General features: G+C 45.9%; 1 protein-coding gene across 1 annotated transcript in view; it reads left to right on the top strand.

The window, feature by feature from the left end:
* PCDH15 (protocadherin related 15) overlaps nucleotides 1-27,950 on the top strand; it is a 514,059-nt gene that overhangs the window by 131,521 nt on the left and 354,588 nt on the right. The window contains exon 3 of the mRNA XM_030950929.1: nucleotides 18,145-18,192. The gene's annotated coding sequence lies outside the window, so the exon portion shown is untranslated. The remainder of the gene's footprint in view (nucleotides 1-18,144; nucleotides 18,193-27,950) is intronic.

The following is a 27,950-nucleotide window of genomic DNA, read 5'->3' as shown; positions in this document are numbered from 1 at the left end:
TGCCTTTGATTTTGTTTAACCAAGTGAACCCTGTATTTTTTGGCCAGCTGATACGTAGAACCACAGAAGCTTTAAGGTTGGAAAAGCCCTCTAAGGTCATAAAACCCAAACATAAACCCAGTTCACCCTAAACCATGTCCCCAAGTGTCCCATCCACATGGCTTATGAACACTTCCAGGGATGGGAACTCTACCACTGCCCTGGGCAGCCCCTGCCAAGGCCTGAGCACCCTTTGCATGCAGAAATTCCTGCTGCTGGCCAAGCTGAGCCTCCCCTGGCCCAGCCTGAGGCCCTTTCCCCTTGTCCTGTCCCTGTTCCCTGGCAGCACAGCCCGACCCCCCCTGGCTGTCCCCTCCTGGCAGGGAGTTGTGCAGAGCCACAAGGTCCCCCTGAGCCTCCTTTGCTCCAGGCTGAGCCCCTTGCCAGCTCCCTCAGCCCCTCCTGGGGCTGCTGGACATGAAGATAATCATACAGACATGACATTACACATCATTAGTTCAGCTCTTTCTCTCTAATTCTCTACTTTGCATTTCTGCATTGCAGCACATGTGTAGGTACAGAGTTTGTGGTGATTGGGAGTGGGGCTGGGGCTGAGCCTCATCCCTAATTGGCTACAGCTGTGAGAAGCAGGTGAACAAGATTGAAATTAATGAGCCCAGGGGCACTGACCAATCCCACAGGGAGCAGAGGGCACACAGGTGCCGTGCATCAGCATGAGGGGATAAAAGGTTGGGCTGAAGCACAGGAGGGGCAGTTGCTTGCAGCCTTCTGAGGTGTTGGGGTGTTACTCTGTGTGAGCAGATGCCTGGAGCCTTCTGACCTGGTAAGGTGTTGTTCTGGTTGGGGTGAAGCTTTCTGGAGTTGTTTGGTGATGCTCTGTGTATTGTGGCCATCTCAACTGTGACGTGCTGTGACACACATTCTTTACTCAAGGAACATGGACAGGGAATATCCTTCCCTCCTGGCATGCAGCTGTGAATCCACAAGCAAATGAACTGATGGAAGAGGAGTTTGGGTTGCTTTTACTTTTAGTGACTTATTTAGTACCACTCTCATTAATTAATCAGTGTTGCAACCTTTAAGTCTTTAGTTCTCCTTTAAATTATATTAGAACCGTTGATGCAGCATTTGGCTGTAGAAATGTGTCTCTGAAATCCATATCCTACTGGTGGGCCCAGGACCTCCCTGCTCCCTCTGGATTTGCTGCTTCTGTGAAGATCAATGCCCCCAAAGTTGCCAGCAGCTCAGGATGAGCAATGCTCTGACTTCTGCTTTGTGCCCCTGGGCTTTGATGGTGTCCCCAGCCTGAGGAGGGGTCACAGAGCCCCACATGAACCCTTCTCTTCTGAAGAGCTCTGCTTTGTGTGATCCCTGTTCAAACACAGCCTCCTGGCCTTTCACAGGCAGGATTTTCACTCTCCTGGGATAAAGTGGTGCAGATTTGTCTGAGCCAGGAGAGGATGGACCCCATAACAGCAAGGGATTAAATGGTTCTGTTGATGCCAAGGGTATTCCTTGTGGACAGCACCAGAATAAATTGATCCTGGAGCATGGAATAATTCTTTGTTTTATTTTCAAGGCTAAGATTTAAATAAATCCTTCCAGCTCTGTTCCTTCCCATAAAATAAAGTAGAAAAAGCATTAATGAGCAGTGTGACACAAAGCAACCATGACTGTGAACCCGAAAATGCCACCAGATTTTGGTTTATCAGTGAATTAAGAACCAGATCTGGTGATGTTAAATACTGTTTAGGGATTGTTCAGCCCCCACCACAAGGGCCTGAGGGGCATTAGGAGAAAGAAAAGTGATGCTGGATGTGCTGTACTTTTGTCAGGGATGTGAAATTTAAGAGATTAAGCAGAGCAAAGACTTTGTCTCAGCAGGAGGTGCTCCCAAAGGGTGGGATAACAGATAATCCCCTCATGCTACAACAGCAATCAAAGCAAAGCCAGGACAGCCTGCAGAAACCTGCCTGAAAGCTCTCCTGGTGCTACAGAGGCACTTTCGAAATTGATAGAACAAGATCAATTCTCTCTTTATCTAAACACTGTGTGTTGGATGTTGGGGCTCCTCTGATGCTGCCAGCAGCTCTATCCCAGGTGGAAATCTCTGAGATGTCACCTTCTTTAGCAGCTGTGTTTAAACCTAAATGGATGAATAAAACCCCTCTCTGAATGGGGTTGGTGTGGTTGAGGAATATGAGGTTTTTTAATTCTTATTTTATTTTTGCCAGTAGCAGAATTATTTTATTTTTAGCCAGATGGCAGCTCTGGTGGGTATTTTTTTGGGCACAAGTATCTGCTGACCTGCTGGAAATGGGGAGAAAGGGGAAAACACAAGTGAATTCCACTTAGAAGTTGCAAAAGAGGGTGCTAGTCTGAACTGCCTTTTAGCCATTGTCATCAGGCAATCAGCAAAAACGTCTGTGAGGGGTTTGATTTTCAGCCTTTCTCCTGGGGCTCCCTGACAGAGCTCTTGCCTGGGGCTGCAGCTCCATGGAAGCTGGCACTGTTGGACTCGAGGTTCTGAGGGAGATTTAGGACTATGGGATAACCAATTAACGTGATTAAGCAGAAGTTGCTTTATTTTTTACATTATGCTCTATTTGTACATTCTAACACTACTGCACACAGTAATATGCATTTCTTGGTTGGTGCCTCTCTCTTTGTCCACGTGTTCTGCACACAATTGTCAGGGTATGGGACTGGTTACAGTCCAGGTGCTTCACCACCCCTGTTTATCCCATTCTTGTGGTCTTGGTATTTGTTTCTCAGCCCCTTCTTTCTTAATTTAGCACAATTTGTGTCTTAGTAACCCTAATGAATTCCAGAGGGCTCTGACAAGAATAACTAGAAGTGGTTTGGCTGGAGCACATTGTGGCCCAAGCTGTGCAAACACCTTGCTACAAGGCTGGGGCAGGATTTCCCACTGGATCCTTTCCCTTTGGCCAGGGAAGGAAGCTCCAGGTGAAGGGCTGTGGCAGCAGTGATGACTTTGGAGCTGGCACAGCCATTTCCACACTCACAGAGGCATTTCCCAGACTCTTTCCTCATTTTCTTTGGTGTAAGAATGCCTTCAGGCACACATTCTAACACTACTGCACATGTGATCACACATTTCTTGATGGGTGCCTCTCTCTTGTCCACATGTTCTGCACACAATTTTTGGGACTGGTTACAGTCCAGGTGCTTCACCACCCCTGTTTATCCCATTCTTGTGGTCTTGGTATTTAGTTTCTCAGCCCCTTCTTTCTTAATTTAGCACAATTTATGTCTTAGTAACCTTGATGAATTCCAGAGGGCTCTGACAAGAATAAAAGTGGTTTGGCTGGAGCACACTGTGGCCCAAGCTGTGCAAATACCTTGCTACAAGGCTGGGGCAGGATTTCTCACCGGATCCTTTCCCTTTGGCCAGGGAAGGAAGCTCCAGGCGAGGGGCTGTGGCACCAATGATGACTTTGGAGCTGGCACAGCCATTTCCATGCTCACAGAGGCATTTCCCAGACTCTTTCCCCTTTTTCTTTGGTGTAAGGATGCCTTCAGGCAGTTTGGATCTGGTTTTCTGGGATTTCTCCTTGCAATGAAGCCTCTGCCTTGCCAGAGCCTCCTGTGGTGTGCATCGGGCTGTGTGGGTGGCTGTGCTCCTGTGATAGCTCTGAGTGCTTCAGCACAACGATGCAATTTCAGAAAGGAAAGATTAGGGAAAGATTTTCTCTTGCCTTTCAGTTGTGAGGGCTCCTCCTGACAGCCAGGAGCCCTTGCAGACATTACCCTGTTATCTTCCTTGAGCTGTGACTTTTATTTTTCTGGTGATATGCAGCTGTGACGTGATGAAATGCAGAACCATCATCTCTTTTACAGAGACAGATCTTTGAAGCTCAAAACACTTCCAAGCTCATTTTTAAGATTTGCCTTCACCAGTGAATTGTCACAGCAAAAAAAAAAAAGACTAAATTTGTACTAAATAAGGGACAGGAGAGGTACATTTCTATGAGAGTGCTGCTGTACATCCCAAATTTAAATAGCTGATGATGGCAAGTTCTAAAATGTTCCTAAATGATTGCCATGCTGAAGATGAGTGATCCAACACTGGGTGGCCACATGTGAGGGTAGTGTCAGGTTATTCTTTGGAAACCACCTACTGTGTGGTGCCTTCCTCCCCAGCATCTGCTGTGCTCTTCATATGTCATGGATTTCTCCTCTCTCCCTTCTTGGATTTCCTTGCTTCTCTTTTCCTCTCTCAGCCTTTAAAGCCCTGCTACCTCCTTGGAGTCTTTGTTTAGGACTTTGGAGGCCATGCTGAGAAAGGTGTGGAAGCACCTTGCACCCAGTTCACTGAGCTGTGTGGTTTGGGCACAGCACAGGATGGAGAATCCTGGGGGGCTCATCAAATCAAACCTTTATAACTGCAGAATAGAAAGGCAATGTTAGAAAAGGACCAGAAGAAAAAAATCTCTTAATGCCCAAGCTATTCTTTGTAACTTTTAAATGCTATATAACCACCAGGAAAGTACTGAAATGTTTCCTAACTACCAAGTGAGGACCATGATGCAAACATGGAATCTCAGGCTGGTTTGGGTTGCGAGGGACCTTAAAGCTCATCCCATTCCATGGGCAGGGGCACCTTCCACTGTCCCAAGCTGCTCCAAACCCTGTCCAACCTGGCCTTGGGCACTACCAGGGATGTGGAGGTGTTCTAACATTGTTCTGTACCATGAATATGGATGGGAGGACAGCAGTGCTGAGTCTTGGCCGAGCGTTACCTGTCACAGACATATGTTATGGAAAATCCTTTTGTTAGGATCTTTTCTCCTGAGAAGCTTCAGCTTCTCCATGCTTTTCTACTTTGGAATGTGATTTGGAGAATTGTTTACCCACCATGTGAAATTGTTTTTACTTGATGACCAGTGACCACCACCTGTGTCGAGGCTGTGAGCAGTCACAAGATTTTATTGTCATTCCATTCTTGTCTAGCCTTCTGATGAAATCCTTTCTTTTAATGTAATATATATCATAAAATAATAAATCAGTCTTCTGAAACATGGAGTCAAGATTCTCATCTCTTCCCTTGTCAGGGTTGCTGGCAAATTCAACAGTTCCCTGCTGGGGAAATAAAGTTCCCCAATAGAGGAAAGATGTGCCTGTAGCAGCCTTGCTATTTAATCTTTAGTTAAAATATCACACCAGTTTGTGGGCAGTGAACTTTGAGCAATTAAAGGGTTTGCTTTGATGCTGAGGGTTTTTAATGGTGGGTCTGTGCTTGAGCCCCTGGAATATGTCTGTGAGGTCACAGCTGAGCTCCCAAATCCGTGTGTGTGTGTCCCCTGAGCACATGAAGCTCCTTGGTGGAGATTTGAGGAGCTTGTTTTTCTCACCTGGATGTGCTTGCCTCAGTCATGTGGGGAGCTTTTTTTCCACACCACTGAGTGGCACCAGGGAGGTTTCTGGGATTCCATTCTCTTGCCTTTGCTGTTCTGCTGCATAAGGCATTCCCCCTCCTCCTCCCCTGCTTCAAAGGCAGTGGAACCCAGTGAGGGCCCAGCTGTGCTCCTTCCTCTTAATCAGCAGCCACAAGGCACCCTTGGTGACACCTTGCTGTTCTCCAGCAGAGGCATTTTACCCCTGCCATGTGGGACATGGTCTCCGTGGAAAATCAACAGCCAGGAAATTAAAGGTTTTTAAGGCTGTGGATGGAGATTTGCCAAAAAAACCCGGCACAGATGAAGCTTAGACTTTGCTCCAGGAGAACCCCAGTGCATTGTGGTCCCAATTTGATATAATTACATGCCTTGGTGTCCTTTGGTAGCCTTTTTGTCCTCCTTGCCCTCTCACAGAACTACTGAGGCTGGAAAATCCCTGCCAGCCCATGGAGTCCCAGCTGTGCCCAGTGCCCACCTTGTCCCCAGCCCAGAGCACTGAGTGCCACCTCCAGCCCTTCCTGGGACACCTGCAGGGCTGGGCACTGCAAAGCTGCCTGGGCAGCCCCTGCCAAGGCCTGAGCACCCTTTCCATGCAGAAATTCCTGCTGCTGGCCAAGCTGAGCCTCCCCTGGCCCAGCCTGAGGCCCTTTCCCCTTGTCCTGTCCCTGTTCCCTGGCAGCACAGCCCGACCCCCCCTGGCTGTCCCCTCCTGGCAGGGAGTTGTGCAGAGCCACAAGGTCCCCCTGAGCCTCCTTTGCTCCAGGCTGAGCCCCTTGCCAGCTCCCTCAGCCCCTCCTGGGGCTCCAGCCCCTTCCCCAGCTCCGTTCCCTGCCCTGGACACGCTCCAGCCCCTCCAGGGCTCTCTGGCCAGGAGGGCCAGAGCTGGACACAGCCCTGGGGTCCCTCAGCAGGGCCAGCACATTTCTGCTACAAGCCAGAATGCTTACTGCTTTTGAAGCTAAACTTCATTAATTCCTCATTTGGCAGAAAACACTATAAACCCCAAACCCAGTAAAAGAGGAAGAGTCCTGGGGAAAAAAGTCAGCACTGTAATGCCTTAAGTATAAAACTCACTGTAATGGGAGATGTGAAAGGTTGCAATTTAGAGGCCTAAAGTCAGTCTCAACCTTGGTTTTGGTGAGTGATCAGCAACAAGAACTGCTCTGAAAAGGTTTTTGCTTTCAGGAATTTGTCTGTTGGTTCTCTTAAGGCATCACTGCAGTAAAGCCCTGGGAACTGCATGAGCACATAGCAAGTAAAGGGACAAATTGTTCTGAGGTGTTTCTCTTCAGGCATAAAACTTTATCTCTGCAAACACCTGGTGGAGAAGGAAAAATCTGGAATGAGGATCAGCACCAAGGTATCACCCTATCACCTCTTAAATGTGGGAGATGCTGCTGGGAAGTCATATCAGCTCAGGCACCTCAAAATCCTTCTATGAGCCTTTAGAGCTCAACAGTTCCCCTTTCCTCCAAAAAACTGTGGCACTTGTGTCTCTCTGTCTACCAGAGCACACACTCATCCTTTTATTATGAAACAATCAGAGTCAGATGAAGCAGCCTTTGGGGCTTTGGAGTGTGAATGTTTCCCCACTCTGTTTAGTAAAATATTTATCTTCAGGCATTTTTGAAGTTTAGTTTTTCTCCCAGGTAAGTGTAAAATGCATGGCACTGCTTTTCCAAAGGATGAGGTGTTGAATAGTGTGGTTTATAAATATTTTATTAAATGCTTCCCCTTCAGCATGAGGAGCATTGGAAATACAACCAGAGTTTCTTCACTAATTTCAGGGCAAAATGCAAGGGTCCAAGGAGGAATAGATCAAGTTGGGAAAATAATTAAGAGATGATTGTTATTCAAATCACCAGACTCAAGACACTCACCCTGAAGCATCTGCAGAAGTGTCCAGAACAGTCTGAACTGTTACCTGTGACCTACCTGAGTGCAGGAGAGGTCCCAGAGGACTGATAAGTGAAATTATATTGCTAAATCATTGGTTTAGTATATTTGTAATTTTTTTTCCAATTCAGTTGTTCTTTTAAAAATTCAGAAGTGAACATCAGAATTAGAATGTGGGATAAGTCTCCAGAAATGTAACCATGGCAGAGTGTGAGCCCACTGTCTTCCATGGCTGCTGCCACACAGGGAGGTGTTTTCAAACCTGTCCCAACCTTGTGACAAAACCATAATTGTCATGTTTAATTTTTATTTTTCTTCATTGAATTGTATGAAAGTAATAGATTAGAACCAGAAAGTCGCAGACAGAACAGCTTCAGAAAGGTCTGGGGGCATTTCAACAAGGACAGACTACAATTCTAAATGATGTTGACACAGGAAGAAATGATCTGAAATAATTAAGATTTATTTTAGTCACTGTGAGTGCTTGGCAATGCCAAACAGAGAAGAAATGGCTGTGCATAACTAACAGGTCTGAAAAAGCTTCAGGAGGGGTCACTGGGTGAGTGGCATTGGGCAAGGAGTCATGGGGTGGATTTGGGCTGCTCAGCCTGAGAGGTGCAGCTCAGACCTGGGACCTGTGGAGGGACAGAAGCTCCAAAGTGGGGGAAAAGGATTTATGGGCATTCTGTGACTTCTTTCTCCTAACACAGGGAGTAGGGTTGGCACATTGGCAATGAAATGATCCAGGAGCAGATTCCAAGTGAGCCAAGGGGCTCTGTCCCATGGCATGGGCAGTGCTCAGGGCTCACTGCGTTGGAGGGTGAGGAGATGGAGAGACCTTGGAGCCCCTTCCAGTGCCTAAAGGGGCTCCAGGAGGGCTTGGGACAAGGGATGGAGTGACAGGAAAAGGAGGAATGGCTTTAGATTGAGGAAAGAAGGTTTATATGGGATATTGGGAATAAGGAATTGTTCCCTGGCAGGGTGGGCAGGCCCTGGCACAGGGTGCCCAGAGCAGCTGGGGCTGCCCCTGCATCCCTGGCAGTGCCCAAGGCCAGGCTGGAGCCTGGGACAGTGGAAGGTGTCCCTGGACATGGCAGGGATGGGATGGATGGGCTTTGAGATCCCTTCCAACCCAAACCAGCCTGGGATTCTGTGGGAATAGTTTAGGTGGGTTCAAGATGCAGTTTGGCAGCTCTATGCAGGAGAAGCTTTCCTGTGACCTCATCAGGCCAGGGCAGAAGATTTTGACTGCTCTCAGGAGCAGCTCCTTGGTTGGGGAGGTTCTCCTGGAGCTGAGGCTGCTGCTCCTCTGCTCCAGCTCTGCTCCCCAAACCAGCCTGCTCCAGCTCCAAATTTCTGTGCCTGCAGCTTTGGAGACAGTTCTGAGCCTTGTGCTGATCTGCAGAAAACACTGAAATTAGGAACAGTTTTTCTCTGTAGTTAAAGTAGAAAAAGAATATCTGTAAAATCTTTTTTAGGCTGCTTGCCATGAAAATAATTTCACTACTTGCTTTTATCGTGCAATAAATTACCCACAAAAGTGGATAACAGATTAATTTAGCCAATTTAACTTAGTCCCAAATAGTGTGGTGTTTTATTAAGCAATGCTGTGGTGTAATTAAGAGTTGTAACTGATTAAACACCTTGTAAAGACAGGGCTGTTAATTAATACTAAATTACAATAAAATTAACAAAGTAACATAAACAAGCCATGTAAATGTTTTTAAATGACAGGGATAATTCATCAGCTAAAAGCTGCTTATGTGAACCATTTCCTAAAGAGTTTGCTCCAATTAATATGTATATAATAATTGGAATAATGGAAATGGGGCAAGAAGAGCTTTCCTTAATATTTTTCACTTCAAATGACTCCTTTGATAAGAAACATGGGAATTTTTTAAGCTGGATATTCTCTAATAATGTTGAAGAAAATGCCTTGAACCCCAACTTATGGTATGCAGGGAAAAATCTAAAATTAAACCTCAATGACACCTTCAAGACCACCTCTTAGCTGACACTTGTTTGTCTCACGGGAATATGAATCTGAACAACTCCAGGCTTGCTAAGCTTTAATGTCAGTATTATGTATTAATGCTACAGCTCCAATTCAGATCTCATTTGCAGGAATGTCAGGAAATAGTTGCAACTTCTTTGCATACTTAAAAGGTTTGCTGGATTGGCTGGTTCATAAGCACTGGAAATCCCACAGGTATTCCTTTGTCTTTGTGAATTAAGTAGAGAAACACAAAATCCAGGATCTCGAAGTGCGGGCCTACAGGGACCTGTGGCTGCAAGAGACACAGAAATAGTCCTGAACTTTTCCAGACTCGAGATCAAATCTGATTAAGACCAAAGAAGTTGAAGTAGGCTTTAGCAGCGTCTGAGAACCCCCAGCAGCAAGGCTGCCAAGGTGTAAAATAGCACTCAGGTCTTGGGATTTCATTCTGTGTGACACAGTGTACAAACTACTCAAAATATCTCTCTGTTTTAATGGAATTTTGGAACTTAGTAAAAAATTAAAATTGACTTTTTCTCTTATCTCACAACCAGAAGCCCTAGAAATAGACTGTGGTTTTTCCTCGGGAAGTTATTCAAATTTAAAGGCTAAGATTATTATGCTTGTATTGTGCTGTTGAATAATGCTGCAAGTGTTGAAATTATGCAAAATAGACCTGGTGTGGGTATGGATTGAAGCCCCAATGTCTAAACCAGGAGGAATTGACATGGGAGTGTGTGCACCCAGGCAGGAGAGCCCCCAGGCTGTGTGGGCAATGTGCTCAGGGCTGGGCAGTGCCCAGGGAAGAAGTTGTGCCTCCTGTGCAGGGCAATTGCTGGGCTCAGGCCCTGCCCGTGGCTCTGGTGCCATTGCTGGGCCCCGGAGCAGAGCCTGGGCCCTGCTCTGCCCCTCCCTGCAGCCAGGGCCAGCCAGGCCTGAGGGCCCCTCTCAGCTGGGGCTCCTCTCCAGGCTGAGCAGCCCCAGCTCCCTCAGCCTTGCCTGGGCACCCACACGCTCCAGGTCCTTGCTCAGCTCCAGCAGCTCCTGGCCCTGCTGTGCTCAGCACCCAGAGCTGGACACAGCACTGCAGAGGTGCCTCCAGGGCTGCCCCAGGGCCAGGATCCCTCCCTGCCCTGCTGCCAATGCTCTGCTGCTGCCCCAGGCTCCATTGGCCTCCTTGGGCCAGGACACTCTGCTGGCTCAGGGACAGCTCGGTGTCCCCAGGACACTCTGCTGGCTCAGGGACAGCTCGGTGTCCCCAGGACACTCAGGTCCTTCCCCACAGAGCTGCTCCAGCAGGTCCCTGCTGTGCTGGTTCCTGAGACTGTTCCTCTACAACCATTGATGAACAATTTATACAGTCCTGGGCCCACCAGGACTGGACCCTGGTGACAGCACTAGTGACAGGCTTGTCGTTAATTTAAGTGCAGCTCTGGAAAGATTTCTGGACGTTCATACCCATAAAGTCACTTCTTGTGTGTGATCCTTAATAGGAATGGCTTTCTAGATACCCCCTTGCTTTCAGGTGCCAAAGTTCTTGCAGATCTGGGTGTTGTCTTGAGCATTAAAAGCCATGAGTTTGATTTTGTCTTTACTTTTGTCTGTAGTTTTGTTTATCAGTGGATAGAGGGCTGATGTAGGAAAGATAGGTGGGAATGCCTGTGTCTGGAGACATAAATCTGTACATTGCAGAGGGTTTCCTTGAATAGTACTGTGTAAGTGGGGAAAATATTAACCAAGCCAAGCACAGCCTAAAATGGGCTTACATAAATATTACACAGAAAACATTACACACACCGGGGGAAGAAAGACTGTGGGAGCCTTTACACCTCAACACGCTGTTCAGGCATTCCTGAGCCGCCTTATGCTGGAGAGTAGGAGGGAAATTTCAGGAGGACAGGGATGAGTATGGAAAATGTGGATGAGCATCCCTTTGTTTAAAAAGCACGGTGTAATTACGTTGTGAAAGTTCATGGCAGTCCTATTTCAAAACTCCTTCTGAGCTGTAAATGGGGGATTGTGTCTGTAACGTCCAAGCTCTGACTTGAGCCCAGCTTGTGGCTGAAACCACAGCCTTGTGTTTATGGCCCAGGAGCAGCTGCAGCTCCATGTTTGCACAGATAAATCCCAAATCCTTTCCTGTCTTGTGTGGATTTTGCATTTGGTGCCTCTTGCAGTCAGTTTGTAACTGCAGAAATGTGGATCTGTTTGAACCCTGCATTTGATGCAGACCTAAATTCCCCTGAGGACTGAGGTTTGAAATGCTCACTGGGGTGAGGCATGTACCCCATCTTTCCAGAGTGCAAAGGCTGTTCTCAGTTTCTCCCTGTCTGTGCTGAGAAGGACAACATGCAACTCCCCACCACTGTCCCTGCATTCCCACCTCCCCAAACCCCACAACTGTGAAGCTTCCAGGGTTTCTTCCCAGATGAACCCATCCCTTCCACTCGTTTGGCTGTGGTGGAAGCAGATTTGGAGCAGTGCGTGGTCTGTGCTCCCAGCAGGGCCGGGGGTGTGGGAGCCTGGCCAGAACAGAGTGAGGAGCAGCTGGACGTGGGCAGGGACACACATGGGCACTGCCAGCTTGGCACTTGGTGGAACTGGAGCTGCTGAGGACAGACCCACGAGTTCTGCCTCTCCCTGGGTTTCTCTCCAGCTTCCTGATGAATACAAGATTTCAGAGCAAAGGGCTCTCACCATGTTTTCTGCTTTTAGAAAGAAGTCAGGATTAAGAGAGCTAAAGCCAATACATTAGCTAGAGAAAATGTATTTTTGACATTTCTCCTCATGTCAAACCATTGGGTGCTTTGTGGCATTCGCATTCTCTGAAAAAATCCCTTCACCCAGAATTTTTCTCCTGGGAAGCTGAGAAGCCTCAGAGAAAAGGAAAACAATTCTTATCTCTTTTGCTTCTCCTGTGTTGTGCTCACATGTGAATGTGTTTGGAGATTGTTTACCCACAGGTGATTGTTTCATGGATTCTGCTGTGAGTTGTTTTGACTCTTTGGCCAGTCAGGGCCAAGCTGTGTCGGGACTCTGGAGAGAGTCACGACTTTTCATTATCATCATTTTAGCATTCAGTATCTTTTCTGTATTCTTTAGTATAGTATAGTATCCTTTAATATAATACAGTACTATAAAGTAATAGATTAGCCTTCTGAGAACATTGAACCAGATGCATCATTCCTGCCTTTGCTGGGACATTTCCCAGCAAATACATTAGTGCTCTTTGTTGGAGGACCCATTTCTTTTGTGCTTTCAGACATCTTCCAAAAGGAATATGATAGGGAGGAACAAGGCAGTGCCCCTGTCCTACCTGCACACCACATTCCAGGGATAGGAGTGTTCATCTGGAGAAGAAAAGGCTCTGGGGAGAACTCAGAGCTCCTCCCAGCGCCTAAAGGTGCTTCCAGAGAGCTGGAGAGGGACTTGGGACAAAGGATGGAGTGGAAGGACAAGGGGGAATGGCTTCCACTGCCAGAGGGCAGGGATGGATGGGATATTGGGAATTAGGAATTGTTCCCTGGTAGGGTGGGCAGGCCCAGGGGACAGGATGCCCAGAGCAGTTGTGGCTGCCCCTGGATCCCTGGCAGTGCCCAAGGCCAGGCTGGGGTGGGACTGGATGGTCTTTAAGGTCTCTTCCAACCCAAACCAATCTGTGCTTCTACAAAGCAGTTCAAATCCTCACTTCTTGGAATTCTCAGCTCCTGGCCAGGCTGTCACACTCGACATCTTGCAGCAGAGCATCCCTGTCATCTGTTGGGTGGGTTATGAATCTCCCACACTTCAAGTTTTCAAAAATCTGAAAAGTTCAGTGCCTTATTGAATTCCATTTTCTGCTCTGATTTATCAGAATGTCACACTGGACACTGAGGTTCCGTCTTGAGCAGTTTGCAATCCCTAAAACCAAACATTTTCCATGATGCTGTGGAATTTTGAACTGCCCTTAGGAAAAAAATCCCTAAGTCTTTTTAAAGCTGCTTTGGAGGTTTAATTTTATCACAAGCAGTAAATTCTTTAAATACACTTGAGATGCAGTTGTTGAGTTTGTGTGGCAAAGAGCACAGAAAAGAGAACTTGGATTTTCATTTTGGAATTCAATCACTGCTCCCATGTGCAGCCAAGCAAGTTCCACCAGCTGGGTGAGAGCAGCATTTCCATGCAGTGGAAACAGAGGCAGACATAAATATATATGAAATGTATTCAGAAAACATGAAATAATGCTAAAACAAATCTTACTTTGACTCAAGCTTACTTCCCATTGCCAAGAAAAACATGACTGGGTTGATTTTTCCACAAAAAAAGTTGGCAGTAAATCAGATTTTCATGGCTTCGATTTGACAAGAAAACTTTTAATAAAAATGCCAGGGTAGTACCCTTTACATATTTGTAGTGTTTGATGGAGTCTTTTTGGAAGATGGTTGTTTTCCAAGGGATTCTAGGAACAAAACCTGTATTTATTTTTTTTAACCAGTAAATTTGTGTATATTTGAGTGTATATTTACCAGTAAATTTGTAATATGTGTGTATAAATATAACTCAAACCCGAAGCTGATGAGTATTAGTTGTATTATTTCTAGAGGGCATAGTTGCATTTATGTTTTTTCTGCTGAAAACTTTTAAGAAAATTTTCAGGCAAAACCAAACCCTGTTTTTTGCTGCAGCCAAGGAGAGAAAATGTTGAAATCAAAGGAATTCTGCTGCCCTCACCCCAACCAACTTTGGTTCGTGAATGTGCCTTGCAAGCAGCAAAAAATGGGGACAGATTTGTCTTCATAGAAAGCAGATTCTGTGAATATTTCAAGGCCTGATCAGTATTCTTTAAGTTCTTGAGTTAGGGATAAAAATTTCTAAAACTCTGCATCAAAATGCAGGTGAGCCACTGAGAGAAGTACAGAGGTGGATTTTGCTAGGGGTGATAGAGGAAAATGTACACACTGTAAGCATCATTATAGCTAACACTGGCCTAATTAAAATGAAGAGGGTAATTTTCAAAGCTGCAGGAGAGATTTAGGAGTTTTGCTTCATGAAAAATGTCAATTTGCTTTCCTTAGCTGAGGTAATACTGGTCTTCATGCTGGTTTTTAACATTTCTGAGTGCTTGCAATGAGTTACTTTTCTGGGTGGAGAAGAGGCTGAGTGGAAATGTCATGCTGGGGAGAAAAAGGTAAACCTCACGTAGAAGCAAATGGGGCAGGGCCAAGAAATTAACAAAGTGATCTTTTTCTCTATTCCCAACTAATGATGCCTGTGGAGGGCAGGATGGTCCAGGTAGGGTCAGACTGGGAGGGAGCTTCAAGGGCTTCTTTGGAGACGTGTAACTACCAAAACCCTGGAGCCCTGACTTTAAATCTAAACATTATCCCCACCTCTGCACCCCACTCCCGTAATCCAATTCCTAACCCCTTTGTTTTAATCACAGAATCATGGAATGGTTGAGGTTGGAAGAGACATCAAAGCTCATCCAGTTCCTTGGCCAGGGACACCTTCCACTATCCCAGGCTGTTCCCAGCCTATCCAACCTGACCTTGGACGCTTCCAGCATGGAGCTGCCAAACTGCATCTTGAACCCACCTAAGCTTTTCCCACAGAATGCCGGGGTGCTTTGGGTTGGAAGGGACCCTAAATCCCATCCAGTGCCACCCCTGCCATGGGCAGGGACACCTTCCACTGTCCCAGGCTGCTCCAAGCCCTGTCCAGCCTGGCCTTGGGCACTGCCAGGGATGCAGGGGCAGCCCCAGCTGCTCTGGGCATCCTGTGCCAGGGCCTGCCCACCCTGCCAGGGAACAATTCCTAATTCCCAATATCCCATCCAACCCTGCCCTCTGGCAGTCTGAACCCATTCCCCATGTCCTGTCCCTCCATCCCTTGTCCCAAGCCCCTCTGCAGCTCTCCTGGAGCTCCTTTAAGAACTGGAATGGACTTGGAGGTCTCTCTGAAGCCTTCTCCAGGTGAATACTTCCAGATCTCCCAGCCTTTCCATCCCTTTAATCATCTCCATGGTCCTTATAAAGGAGAAGGCTGCCCTCAAAAATGACAATCTTAGGAGTGCACCAAAATAATGCTTTAGATTAAAGGATGGGAGTTGTTTTTTCAGGCAGTTGCCAATAGTAGAAGTTAGGTTATTATTTAATTTCAGCCTGGAATATGCAGATAGTGAGCATAATATTGCACAATTATTCTAATTTTGTTGGTGCTTATTCTTGTTTATTGAATTTTTGGTAAATTCTGTGTGGTTTTGTGCGGGTGAATGAGGAAACTAAGCAGATTTGGTGTCCAGTGGGCACCAAATGCTCTGCTCCCACTAACAGGGGTGTGAGAGCCTGAGGGGGGACTGCTTCTTCCCAGGGAGAGTGTAACATGCAAAGGGAACCCCAAAATTATAGATAGTGTGGATAAAATGGATCCAGCAGTTCTTGCTGTCACCTGCTCCCCTCACACCAAAGCCCAAAGTTCTGTCATCGCCTTCCAGGGAAACTCAGAATTGGAGACTCTGGCTCTGTTTCCAACATTAAAATACAAACCAATTCCCATCCCAACAGCTTATATTTTTTTTTTTTTCTGCAAAACAATCTCCAGAACTCCAAGCCCTTGCTGATTAGAGGATAAGTGTTCTGCAGTGTGTGAACAACACACAGCATGATGCGTCTTCATTACCAAAATTCACAATGATGATCATTTATCATAAAACCTGCTGACAATGGGCATTAATCTCTGAGTAAAGCAAGGAGGAAATTCTGTTGTCATGGCAGTGGAATTCATTTAGTACCTCTCATCCACGACTGAGGGACTGGGAATTCTCTGGTCAAAGCAATTGCAGCCTTAGCAGTGTGGATTTTTGAGGGTGGAATCCAGAGGTGACCATGCTGCTGGCAGAATGTGCCTGTGTTTCACACAGCCCAGAGCAGCTTCCCTTCTATCCTCAATTTTGGAATGGACCTTAAAGACCTCCTATGCCACCCATGCCATGGGCAGGGACACCTTCCACTGTCCCAGGCTGCTCCAAGCCCCAAAGTCCAGCCTGGCCTTGGGCACTGCCAGGGATGCAGGGGCAGCCCCAGCTGCTCTGGGCGCCCTGTGCCAGGGCCTGCCCACCCTGCCAGAGAACAATTCCTAATTCCCAATATCCCATCCAGCCCTGCCCTCTGGCAGTGGGAGCCATTCCCTGTGTCCTGTCCCTCCATCCCTTGTCCCCAGTCCCTCTCCAGCTCTCCTGGAGCTCCTTTAAGTGCTGGAATGGACTTGGAGGTCTCTCTGGAGCCTTCTCTTCTCCAGCTCTGATTAAAGCAGAGAATAGGAATTCTTTCAGGTGGAAGTTTGAGCAAAATATTTCTATCCTGGAAACTTTTTTTCTCTTTTTTTTAAATATATTAGAACTGTTTGATGACTTCAGAAATACAAACAAATATCTGCTGTAATGAACTGTGTGCTGTCTGTGCCTTATTTTTGTCTGGATGTAGTTCTTCTTTTTTTTTTTTGTATATATGTATATATATGTATTTATATATAGAAGAGATAAATGATTTGGTCAAGCAGACCTGGGAAGAGTGATGCCCTCCCACACACATCTGGTGTCTTGTTAATGAGGCTTTACCCATTTATACTCAGTTAAATTCTGAAGGCTATGAAAATACCGTGTTGTTTCCCCTTATGGAATATTTTGTTGAAAGTCCACACAACATGCACGTATTTCCCCAAGTTTCCATCAGCCTTCAAAGCTGGGAGTTATCTCCTAAATCTCACTGCCCAATGTGGTGTGGATTTATTCCACCTCAGAACAAAGCAGCAGCTTTTGTTGGGTTATTGCAAAGCAAACTACGTGTGCCTGATATTCCCTGTTTCTGCTTGGAGAGCATGGCAAGCTGGCAAATTCCAGTGGAATATTCTGTGCTGAGCAGCCTGGAGAAGGCTCCAGGGAGAGCTCAGAGCCCTTCCAGGGCCTAAAGGGAGTCCAGGAGAGCTGGAGAGAGACTGGGGACAAGGGATGGAGGGACAGGACACAGGGAATGGCTTCCCACTGATGGAGGACAGGGATGGATGGGATATTGGGAAGGAATTATATGTGTTTATAAGGACCTGGGTTTTCTCAAAAGCAAAAGGTGGAATTAGCCCAGCACCTGGGCAATTTGATTTTCAAGCCCCCAATAACAAGTTTCAAGGTGCCTCCCACTTTTCTGGGTCTCTCCCTCCCTGTTTGGAGCTCTGTGGTCTCCCTTTGGTGCTGGGAGAAAAGGGGAAACCTCCAACCCAGTCCATGCCTGGAGGCCCAGGTGCTTCCTGAATTTTCCTGAATTTCTCCATGGCACAGTATCAGTTGGATAAACACTGGGGAAGCAGCCCCAGAATACCCCTGCACCCCCCCAGTTTTGTTTTCCATCCTTGGGATAACTCACAGGCACATGGCAAAAAGCAGCTGGAAAGAGCCAGTCAGAGATTTTCCTGTTCAATATTTCATCTTGGGGAAGGGCAGAGAATATATTTGATTCAAAACAAATTACAGATAAGTGCCTGATGTGTTTTAGGGTGGGTATTTTAGAAGGATAAAACTTGTTATGAATTTCTCCCTGGTTTCCAAGTTGACAGCCTTCATGAAAATATGTAAACTACTTTAATGAAAACCTCAGGCATTGTTTTCTTGTTATTTTTCTTATTGAAGCTGCCTTTATCAGGAATAAAACAGCTGATATTGAAAGCTGTGTGTTCTGCTCTTCTCTGTTTGTTTGGGAAGTGAAAACTATTTAAATAAAGGAAAATGTGTCAGATTAGTTGCTCTTCTTAAACAGTAATTAAGATATGGACAATATCATTAATCTTCTCTTTTTCATTTTCCAGGTGATCGACATATAATCTCCGCAGCTATGGCTGAGAAGTGCAGTTAAGGTACTGTGATAATTCCCTTTTAATACAGACATGTTTTTGCTGGAAATTGTTCCCAAAATTCTCTCTTGAATATTTGTAATAATCTGTGTTCCTTGAGGCTGAGTTCACCTCTGATGGTTTTCATTTGCCAATTTGTCCACTGCACTTCCTGAAAAAGACATTATTTTTTGTTTCATTGTATTCCTTAACTTTTGACTTCCTGGTGTTAAATTCAGGAATGTTTTAAGATGTCTGTACAGACAAACAATGAGAACTATGTTTCCATGATAAAGGTCCTGTCTTTGAAATAACTAACTCTGAAAATGTGGTGGGGAAAGAAGGGAAAACATGTCCCTCTGGAATGCTGGCTGCTGCACACTCTGTGGCACTGAGAATTTGTTGATTGGAATCACAAGATGGAAATTGGCTCAGCAGCTCTGCTGGGCCACAGGGAAAAGAGGCTTGGTTTTGTTGGGAATGCACATCCCATGGCCAGGATTATCTCCCCTCAAGTTGTGTTTGAATTCTGGCTGGGATTTTGAACACAGAGTGGCAGGAGGGGAGGAGTAGGAGGAGGAAATGTGGCAGGTTCTTTTTTCTGGGCACTGAACTTGGGTGCCAACATAAACATAAATGGGAAAAAAAGTTATTTCTTTCCTAGGAAAATTTCTTATAAAGATTCAAAACTGGATGAGCAGTATGAAACAGTTGTTCTCGAATGGCAGGAACTAATTCTTGCCAAAGAAATTGTCAGGGCAGGATTTCCATTCCCCTTCTACATCCACATCAGTTTAATGTTGCTGTCAAGGGGAGAAGCTGGAAAATCATCCTTCAATTCCAATTCTCCTTTTAGTTGGGATTTTTTGTTGCTGAGTCTGTGTGATTTATTTGACTAAAGCATAGCAAAGCTCTTGGCTTTGTTAGCAACTTCCTTTGGAGAGAGCGAATCCATCACTTTTTCAATTGTTATCTCTGCTCCCTAGCAAAAACCTTTAATGTTTATTTCCATCTGGGAATAGAATGCAGTCTGATGTGAGAATACTGGGCAAAAGGAGATCCTGGAAACTCCATGCAGATCAGCAGATTTCTTAGGTCAGGTTTGGAACAAAGAGTAATCCAGAAGGTCCCGAGTGAGAAGTGGGATAAAAGGGAAAATTCTGCTCAGCAGGTGATTTGATCTGAGTACCAGGCTGGTTCTTTTTGCTGAGCCAGTGAACATCTCACACTACAGAGTTGCAGGGGGCTTAAGCTCCCTGGATTTATAGGCACCATTTATTCAGTGCAGTTCCCAAAGGAAATTATTATTGAAAGTGGAGATGGCACAGATTAATACTGGAATTATAAGGAGCTGGCTAAGGCAGATAAGGAGATTGGAAAAGAGGGGACTGGTACAGGACGAGGTGAGCTCCAGGTGCAGGGGAGGAACCAGAAGCATTCCTGAGGGACAGATCTCATGAAGAGCCCTCCTTCATACTCCTTAAGTGACCTTGGCACAAGGTCTTTGATGCAGGTTTTGAAACTCCTGTAATGCTGTGAAGGACACAAGAAGTACACAAAAGAATTTTGTTGATTTTGTGGATTAGTAGAACAAATGCAGCATAAAATTTAATAATCATAAGCCATTGTGTTAGGGACTAAGAACAGGGGGCTGCTGTAAACAAAACAAGAGTTTCAGCATATGGAAGTTCAACTTTTTTTTCAGGGAAAGTGTTTGGTTGTAGCACGTAGCTGAAGCTTTCACAACTCCAGAATTTGCCAGGACACCTGTTCCTCCAAGAGCTGCCATTTCCTCTAAATAGTTCAGAGCCTAGGTATGTTATAAAGTCAGAATAAATAAAATTTTAGATCTAAAATATCAAGTTCTGAACCTGATTCCATCAAGTGTGAATTGGTGCAGGTGTGAAGCCAACCTTGCCTGGGGAGTAGGAGGAAGGTGCCAGACTAGCAAGAAGTGGGTTATTGTAGCAGCCTTGGAACTGGTTTTCATGGAACCAGCCCATCTGCCTCCTCCTCTCCAAAATTCCCAAACAAACCAAAAAATGGAACCAAGCCAGGGTGGATCTCAGGCTCTAAGTGAGCAGTCCTGTTCCTCGAGGGAGGAAACCTGCATTAGCGTGGGGGAACTGGAGCAGCTCAGCCACTGGGACAGAGCTGGGGCAGAGCCCCCCCAAGGGGAGCTCCAGAGGGAGCTCTTCTAGTTCCATGCCCCTGCCATGGGCAGGGACACCTTCCATTGTCCCAGGCTGCTCCAAGCCCTGTCTAACTTGGCCTTGGGCACTCCCAGGGATGGGAAATCTTAGCACCACCCCATCTGCAGAGTAGCATGCCCAGACTGATACCAAGATGATAGTGAAAAGGAGCAAATGAGCCCCAAAATGGGTCTTCATCAGTGGAACAGGAGTAGATCATCACGAGTGTGCTGCGCTCTGTCCAACCCTCTGAGGATTTGGGATTAAAGCCAAAAGGATGAGAAAGAAAAGGAATGCTCTACAAATCAGTGAAAAAATTGGTCAAAAGATAGGAAACAGAAGGTTGGAGTAACTGAGCAGTTTCCTGAGTGAGAGGATGACAGCAGCACAGTCTCCAAGGAATCTGCACAAACCTGTGATACTCAACTGATAAATGAGCTGCGAAAGACACGGGGTGTGCTACCAGTGCTTCCTCCAGAGCACTGCAGCTGACTGCTGACTGTGGGAAACTGCAGCAGGATTGAGGCAGAATTAGCTGCTGGGCAAGGCAGTGGCAGGTGAAATCTTCCAGAGGTGGAGGCAAAGAGAAGAAGAATTCCACCCATGGGTGATGTGTGCTGAGCTGGGCATTGCTGCTCACCGCCAAGAGCTGTAAAATACAAAAGATGTCTCTCCCAGAATCATCATCAAGGAATCATCCCAGAATGGCCTGGCTTGGAAAGGCCCCCTGCCATGGGCTGGGACACCTTCCAATATCCCAGGTTGTTCCAAGCCCTGTCCAACCTGGCCTGGAGCCCTTCCAAGGGATCCAGGGGCAGCTACAGCTTCTCTGGGCAACCTGTTTCATGTTAGGAACAATCCTGTTCCATGAACTTTAGTTCTGGAAGTTTCACAGCAGGGCCTGAAAAATAGCAATCCTTTTTGTTAAGGAAGTGAGTGAGCTGCAAGTCTTTGCGGCCAGTTGGAAGTTTAGGGAAATTGTTCCATGGGATGAATATCTCTGTTCTTCCTTAGGGGCTGCTCCTGTCAGGGAGGGATTTCTGGGTTTGTTGGACTCCCCTGTGGAGGGGCTGTTTGTAACTTGTCCTGGGGCTTAAAACGGAAGGAGTAAGGAACCACTGTTGATTGAGCTCCTAAAAAATCCTGATTCTTGTAAAAGAGTTGGATGAAAGAAGCAGATTAAAAGAATGGAATTAACAGGAGACCCTTAGTGATATGAGCCAACACATTTTCATCAACTTGGTTTTAATGATTTAATAAATTAAGCAATGCCAAATATTTCCCTACACTGAGGTGTCTCATTGCAAACCCAGTGTTGATATTTTTGTTGGGAATCAAAAACTCATTAGGACTTGAAAATAATTTTTTCTTTTGTTGTTGTGGCTGTTTCAAAATGAAAGGAGGCTGTAACATTGTGGAGATTGAAAAAACAAACAGCAAACTGTGTGCATGTAATAAGATGGAAAATGGTGTCACTGTTACATCTAACAGGGCCCATTAAGGACAGATGTTCCCAGAGAACAGATATCCATTAGAACACGATGGAAAGTGGGAGATTTTGAAAGGGAGCCAGAACCTACAGATGGAAACTTTAAATAAATAAAAATCAACTTGTAAGTAGCCAGTATAAATAATGCAGGGGATGTGTAACATGTTCTGGATTAGTCAGAGCAGCAGACAGACAGTCCCTGCATTCCCAGGGGGTTGGAAGGGATGGAGTGGGATCAGCTGAGAGGGAGTCAGAGCCTCTGGGACAAAAGGAATGTCAGGACTTCAGGAAAGAGCAAAGACTTTGCAGAACTGGTTGTTTGAACAGTGATTTTTCTCTCCCTGGTACTCCCGGTACTGTTAGTTTGGGGATGCTCCATCCCACAGGAGTTCTTTGGCCTGTGTTAAAGGTGAAAAGAGAAGGACATTGCATGTTTGAGTGTATGAAGTGATAAAAGATGGGTAAAAAGAGTCCTCCCAGTTGGTCCAACCTTTTCATTTGTTTCTTAACATGGGAAGTTTTTTGGGCAGAGTAGCATGAACCAAGATTCTCCTTTAGGCTGTGGCCCCTACAGTGTCCCACCAAGCCCCAGGTGACCTCAGTGGCAACAGAGGGCAAGTGCTTTGCTAACCACACATCAAAAGTGTTCAGGGATTGCTGATTTTAAGAAACCAGCCACAAGACTCAGAACAATTTTAATGTCCAAGCAACACTGAAGGCAGTGTTCCCTTGGAAAGACCCCCCACACTTACAGGGAGACTGTGCTGGTTGGGAAACAGAAGACAACTGGGAGAAGGAGGTGGTGAAGCTCTGTGTGTCCCAGTTTTGAGGAGGTTGTGAAGCTCTGTATGTCCCAACTGGCTGCTGTCCTGCTCTGAGGAGAGAAATAATTTAGCTTTGGACACAGAGAACCAGAAGTCTTGAGTGAGAAGAGATAAAATTGTGGTTTTCGCACCAAATGTGGTGACTCCTCTTTTGAATGGGAATACAGCTTCTCAGTCTTTGTGTAGCATTTATCTCTCCACAAAAAAGGAAAAAAATCCCTAATTATGTTGCTTGCAGAACTGTCCATCTCCTCATTGCAGCCCAAGGACATGCCTGTTGCCGCCACGCAGTCCTGTAGCCCCTTCCACATGAAATCCATGGGAGATCAAGAGCATCCTCAGCAGCTGAACAGTTGACACTGAGCTGAAGGTGCAGGGACACAGCTCAAGGACAGGGCCACCCAGAGGGGCTCGGGAAGTGGCCCATGGGAATCTTGTGAGGTTTAACAAGGCCAAGTGCTGGTGCTACCCCTGGGTCTGGAAAATCCCAGATAAGAGCACAGTCTAGGGGAATCCTTCCCTGGGAGGGTGCCCAGAGCAGCTGTGGCTGCCTCTGGATCCCTGGCAGTGCCCAAGGCCAGGCTGGATGGGGTTTGGAACAGCCTGGGACAGTGGAAGGCATCCCTGGACATGGCAGGGGTGGGACTGAATAGGCTTTGAGGTCCCTTCCAACCCAAACCATGAGTGATTCTGTGATTTCTAATTTCCATTCCCTTAATGCCTGCTTGCTTTTCGCATCCCAGTTCTCTAGTTACACATTACCAAGAAAATATCTGTGTATGTTGTGTTCCAGCTCTCACACACCACGGGTAAAATATTGTCATTAAAGGAAGCTATTTAGAACCCCATGTTATTAAATAAATGCTTCCTGATAAACATCCTGATAGGGGCTTGATGCAAGAGGGAAGTTGCTGGCAAAAGTGTGTCATAAACCAGAGACTTCACATTAATTAATAGAGAAGGGAGAAGGTTTGCATTTCCTTAGGCTAAAAACCAGTGTGAAGAAAATATTTTAAACAACTTCAGCTCATCAGTGAAACCTTGTGTCTGGTGAATTCACCTGGCTTGATTGGAAAAAAAAGAGGGTTCTATGAAATCTATGATGCATCATTGAAGTGATTTGATTTTATAAGAGGCTGTGCCTTTTTGGTCTCTGTTTTCTGGCAGTTTGGGTGATCTGGGAATCAGATAATTGCACACTGCACAACTCCCTGCCAGGAGGGGACAGCCAGGGGGGGTCGGGCTGTGCTGCCAGGGAACAGGGACAGGACAAGGGGAAAGGGCCTCAAGCTGGGCCAGGGGAGGCTCAGCTGGGACAGCAGCAGGAATTTCTGCATGGAAAGGGTGCTCAGGCCTTGGCAGGGGCTGCCCAGGCAGCTTTGCAGTGCCCAGCCCTGCAGGTGTTAAAAAATGTGTGGGTGTGGCACTTGAGGGCATGTTAGTGGTGAACATCGTGGTTGTTCTGGTTGATGGTTGGACCTGATTATTTTAAAGGTCTTTTCCAACCTTAGTGATTCTAAGATGCTCCCTGACTTCCTTTGTGCTGCTGGGTTAGAAGCCAGAGCAGTGTGTTCAAGGGAGCTTAAGGGTAAGACTGTCCTATGTTACAACAATAATAGCTTTATTCTTCAGAAATTAGGATTATTTTGATATATTTTGCTGCAGGAGCTGCATTGCTGCTGTGTCTCCCTTCAAAGCAGTGGTTCTGGCACATTAAAAATTGTGTTTTAGTGCAGTGCTGTTTTCTTATTTCATCTGTCTCCCCAGCTAACCTTGGAGCTTGATTTCTCCAGCCACAAATTTTCCTTATTTTCACCATCCCATCTCAATTCTCTGCACTAAAACAATGCCATAAGGAGCAAAATATTGGGTTGCACTGTTGATCATGGCAATGGGAGCCAGCCAGGCAGCAGGATTGCCTTTGCCATAATGTCACTTCATTATAAAATTAGTGGGTTTTGGAGTTTCCAAGAAGAGGAGTGAAACAGAGAAACACAAGTTTGTGTTGTGGTTTAACTCTATCCCAGCCAAAACCAGGACAGGATGGTTTTTAAGGGTATTTAAAATTGGTGGGAAAGTGATGCCAGGAAGAGACATTGCCATGTGGAAGTCAGAGTGGATTTGGTAGTTTTGACTCCCTCAAGAGCAGTAGAATCCAAACCTGAGCTTCTGCCTGGTCACTCCTTGGAGGACAATGCTCTTCCAGTCCTGATTTTGTTCTCTAGGTATATTTCTGTCTATATGTTAAAGAAATGAATCCTTTTGAAGAATCTTTTTTGATTTAGGCTGGGGCTGGTCTCTCTTTGGTTAAAGCCTTCCTTTATTATTTCTGTGGGTAGTGTAAAAGCCTTCCCTGACTTAAGAGTAGAATCTTTCCCCAGGAAGAATAAATAACATGCACACTGACCTTTCAGTCCCAAGGAGAGTGTCTGCTTAAGAACTTCACACCTCCTTGCCTCAGTGCAGGTTGACATTTGCAAGGTTGATAAGTTGGTTATTTGGATGTAAATCGACAGGAAAGGAAAGCCACTTTCAATAGTTGTGATAAGAGTCCACTTTTTCTCAGTTGAATTTAAAATAATGGACAGTACATCACAGAAACTCACCATCACCACCTAATTTAAATTGTGGCTGCTGTTATGTATCAGTCTGGAGGCCTGAAAAGGAAAATAATTAAAATTTATTTTAATAAAGAGGATGAAAATTCCTATCAGGGACTTTGCTCACTATGCCTTAGAGCATCTTTGCAAGCAGCTCTGTGTGGTGGTAGTATTTTAGGGATTAGAAGGGCCTTGGAATATGAGTCATCCTGAATTCCAATCAAGATGTGCAAGCATCTGATACAGAGAACTGAGAAACATGAAGGTTTAGGTTTTTTTTTTTTTTTCCTTTATTTCTTCCTTGGAAGACCCTGGATTTCATCCATGGTTCTGAGTGGTTGGCTCTGGCCACAACAGCAATGCCTGCTCGCACTCCTTGTTCTTGGCTTAGTCAAAGCCTCTTGCAAAATCTTTAGGAATTTGGTCTGGGCAGAAGCAGGTTCATGTATTACCGTGGAATATCCTGAATTGGAAGGGATTCACAGGGGTCATCTAGTCCAACTCCTGGCCCTGCCCAGACACCCCAACAATCCCATCCCATGCCTAAAAACATTGTCCAAACCTTCCTGGAGCTCTGGCAGCCTCGGGGCTGTGCCCATTCCCTGGGGAAGCCTGGGCAGTGCCCAGCACCCTCTGGGGAAGAACCTTTCCTGATCTCCAACCTAAACCTCCCCTGGCACAGCTTCAGCTCTTCCCTGCTCCCAGAGCAGACATGGGAGCTGTCCCTCAGGAGAAGCTGTAGGGTGGTCATATGGAATAACCTTGTGCTCTATATTTCTTCATCTTCCCATGAGCAGATCATCTTTTTGGAGATATGGGCAAGGTGTTACTCCCACACTGCTGTTCTAGGAAGATGAAACTCTTTGTTTAGAGGCTCCCCAGCTTATTCAGTGCTTCTGACCCTCAAGGACCAGTGGCTGATTCAGTGTTGCTTTCAACATGCCTGTTTATAAAATGGTGGTGACTGGGTAAGACTCTGCTTCTGAATCCTTTGGGTCCTTACAAAAACATTCCTTGGACTCTCTTGTTCTTAAACACTCACAGGCTGCTCTGTGCTGGAGCTGTTCCAACTCACTCTGGAGCTGAGGTAGAACATCCTGTTCTCCTGGCATCCCAGCAGACTTTGAATGGGATATTCTGGAATTGTACACTTTGGAAGGCAGAAGTGGGAGCATTTCACCTCTCTGGGCAGCGCCTGCACAAGGCTGCAGGTTTGCTGCTCTGTTGGACAGCCCTTCCCCCTGCTCTGCTCATGGCTGGTGAGTGTGAGAGTGCTGCCTTTGCTGCCTGTCCCCCTACAGGATTTACCTGTCATGGCCTGATCTGGAACACAGACTTTTCTGGGGTGAAGCCTTCACACTCAGCTCCCTCTTCAAACCCTTCTGGAGCATTGTCTTGGACTGGTTTTGTGTTATTTGGAGTGTATTCTGGGCTTTGTCCCTTCATCAAGTGAGTGATGCCAGGCTCTGCACTGTTCCTGTCATTCTGTAAAACAGGAATTGAGATAATACCTAAAATTAATTCCAAAGATGGCCTGGAACTTCTGCCAGGACTGATCCACCACCTCCTAGCCCTTGCCTTGAAACTGCTGTTAGTCAGAAAAGAAGTGCTGTAATGCATAGAACATTTGCTAGACACACATTAGGCCCTCCTGGGACATTGCTACATTTTTATTTATCCAAACTTCTCTCTCTTCTCACCTCAACCTCTGAAACTCGTTATTAAATTTGTAGAAAAAGAGCCTTACAGAACACATGTTTATTCATCTGGTTCAAAATTATTGGCAAGCCTCCTTCGTGAACATCAAGGCAAAGCCAACCCCATCTCCTGTAGCCTCTGAGAGCTGCAAGTCAGCAGAGTGAAACAGCCCAGTGCCTTTTATGAGATGTTGTGTACTTGACAGCCAAGTCAAATGCCAAGCCTGGGAGAGCAGTAATTCAATTCCTGCCTGAGTAATACACTGAATGTGTCACTCCTGTCCTCCAGAGAAACCTGTGACCTCTGCAGCCAGGGCCAGCTGAAAACAAAGAGGTTCCTCCTTGGAGATGAGTTTTTCAGGGTAATATCAGCAGGGTTTGAGTCAACCCCCTCCACAACTGAGTGTCACCTTCCAGGGGCTTTGGAACTGGGGAATGAATGAGAGGCCATAGCTGGTCTATCTACAGGAAGGCAGAAGAACTATAGTTGTTATGACAACAGAAAGGAAAGAGAAAACTGCAAAAAGGTCATTTTGGAGCAAATCCAGAGGAGGTACCAAGATGATCAGAAGGATAGAGCTGAGAGATTTACTTGGGATAATTTCCGTGCACACTTCAGTTTTACTCCAAGGAAAATTTGCAAACTAAATTACTTTTTTCACATCAGCATTTTTCACTTAAATGTGCTTTTCATATCATAATGGCTTCTACTGTATTTAATAGATCAGCTTATTTCTAGCAGGAATGTTTTATAAATTGAATTTTATTATGGCGTAGATGAAGAGTTGGGGTCCAAGAATGTGTCAAGAATTGGGCAACTTATTCCATGAAGATTCCCACTCTGCTTTTCTGGGATCAATGTAAGATTTCTCAAAGGACACTAAAATCTCCTTAGAGTGTGAGGAAAAGAGTTTCACTTCAGTCCTTGAAGGAGTAAATGAACACAACCAAATGGCCTAAGGTGGTGATGATGAAACTAT

The sequence above is a fragment of the Camarhynchus parvulus genome, chromosome 6 (genome assembly GCF_901933205.1).
Source record: "Camarhynchus parvulus chromosome 6, STF_HiC, whole genome shotgun sequence".
Taxonomy (NCBI): domain Eukaryota; kingdom Metazoa; phylum Chordata; class Aves; order Passeriformes; family Thraupidae; genus Camarhynchus; species Camarhynchus parvulus.
Note: the sequence above shows the minus strand (reverse complement) of the source record. Positions and strands in the feature narration are given on the sequence as shown.